Below are 2,500 nucleotides of genomic sequence, written 5' to 3' on the forward strand. Positions count from 1 at the left end.
GTACTGTCAAAGACGAGGGAGAGTGGCCATGTGCAGTTTGCCATAAGGGCGTGGGAAGTAATTCCATCTTGTGCGGTGTGTGTGATAAATGGGTGCATAAGAGATGTAGTGGTATCAGAGGTAGACTGCGAGATAATGCTGATTTTATGTGTACGGCGTGCTGGGGTGAGCAGGTGGAGATTGTCAAACGTGAAAGGATTGAACTTGCTGGTGAATCTCTTGAGTGTGTGGAAGAGTTTTGTTATTTGGGAGACATGTTGTGTGCTGGAGGTGAGGCTGGAGCTAGCTCTGTGGCTAGGGTGAAAAGTGGTTGGAAGAAGTTCAGGGAGCTCTTGCCTCTCCTGACATTGAGAGGGCTCTCCCTACGTGCTAAGGGGTCTTTGTATGCAGCATGTGTTAGGAATGTAATGCTGTATGGCAGTGAGACCTGGGCAGTGAAGGAGGAAGACATTCGCTGGCTCAGACATACAGAAATGACAATGATTAGGTGGATGTGCAGTGCGTCCCTGCGTCCAAGGCCTGGAGGGGCTGGGTTTACAATGGAAGAGTTGAGAGGTAGGATGGGACTGGAGTGTATTGGTGTTGTGATGAGGAGAGGTAGCTTGAGGTGGTTTGGACATGTGAAGAGGATGGGGGATGATAATTGGGTGAGGAAGGTGAGAAGTGTTAATATTGGGGGTGGGGTTATGAGGGGAAGACCAAGAAAGACATGGGACGAGGTCATGAAGTGTGACCTTAGGGTTAAGGGACTGAACAGGGAGGCTGCAATGGATCGTGCAGCGTGGAGAGCCGCCATTAGGTGACCAAAGCCGACACATGCAAGCATGTTGGAGCCTTTAAAAACGAAAACGAAAACGAAACACATGCATTTCATAAAACCCATCCAATAATCCATCCAACTTTTCAAGTTAAATAATTGCTGTCAACCCTCATTATGTACTCCCCCATACAAATGTCATCCAATCATCATCTATCTGCTCAGCAAAAAATCAAACACACACCAAAATGAGATACTGGTCTCTGGTTTGAATAAATATACACCACCTGTCTACATATAGCCGGACCCTTTAATCCTGTAAGGGGTGGCCACAAACAAATTGCCTCCAAGTCACCCTGTCTCCTGCCATTTCACTGCTCCCCCCCTCTCATATACGGTACCTCTCCATTCCTACCTTATCCTCAGTCTCCCCTTCCTTCTCCCTCAACTCCTTATGCCAAATGAGGAGGATGGTGGACCGTAGGAGAAAGGGAACTTCTGGTTTCCAGTCCAGGCAGCTGGCTGGTATTAACGTGGCAGCTGGTTGGTATTAATTTGGCTTTCTTCTCCCCCCCTGCTCCCTCTCTGTAGGCGGTTTCCATGGCTCAGTCAACTCACACACCTGAAAATATACTATACATTAGTTCTTTCCTTTCAAACCTTGATTAACAAAAGTAGCTTGTTGGCAGCAAGAACATTATCATCTGGAGACAACATGAGTTAAATAACTTGGCAATACCAAATGCAAGATGTTTTTAATAATAATTCATCCATCTACCCATCATCCAATCCTACATTGCCCCATGTGGAGCATAGGAGCCCAGGGCTAGGCAACTGGTCCCGACATTTAAGATGAGAGTGACCAGCCTCACTCATTCCTGAGTGGCATTACATAAGCAATCAACCCCAACCACCCCTTGGATATAAACCTTCACTGGCTCAATCCAATTGGAACATCACAATTACCCACTAACCCACCAGGCGCCAAAATCTGGTTATATGGTTACAACCCAGCATAGTAAATGGTTTCCTGATATAGACATAATTTCCATCAGTAACCTTCAGAATGACACCAAGGTGTAATGTACAAAATAATTCGCTATGGAAAAGGTGTTAGGAAATCTCAAGTCACATATAATATGGCCCAAAAGCTTATGACATCTAACCTTCAATCCGATGACCTAACAGTAATGAGGGGGATATGAACTAAAGCTCACCCTTTCAATTAGGAAAGGTTGCTTCCTAAATGAACAAAATTGCTTGTCGGTATCCACACTATAATGAACCCCTTCAATACGATGTCTACTAGATTTAATTATTGCAACTGCCACGAGATTTTATTCAACTTATGACATCTCAAAACTCTTCATCTTAAGTGGAACTGCCGAGACAGACAAAGAAAGAGACAGACGGAAGCAGAGAATAACAGAGAGACAGAGGCACAGGCAGAGGAAGATTTAGAGGAAGAGAGATTGGATCACTTGCAAGGACAGGGAAAACTGAGGAGAGGAAATCAGGTAAGGAGAAGGGTAGAAGGACAGAGAGAGAGACTGAGACAGAAAGCAGGAGGGAGAGACAGAGAACATGATGCACAGGTGAGTGCATGCAACTGAGTGAGGTAAACGTGAGAGGATGCGGGGTTTGGAAGTGGACGAAATGGAACGATTCTTTCAGTCCAAAATGGAAGAGGCTGAAAGAGTGCGTAGGATGGGAGCAAGAAAGAGGAAGGAGAAAATAAGTTAC

The sequence above is a fragment of the Coenobita brevimanus genome, chromosome 68 (assembly GCF_032717465.1).
Source record: "Coenobita brevimanus isolate Jiangsu-jjx chromosome 68, ASM3271746v2, whole genome shotgun sequence".
Lineage (NCBI taxonomy): Eukaryota > Metazoa > Arthropoda > Malacostraca > Decapoda > Coenobitidae > Coenobita > Coenobita brevimanus.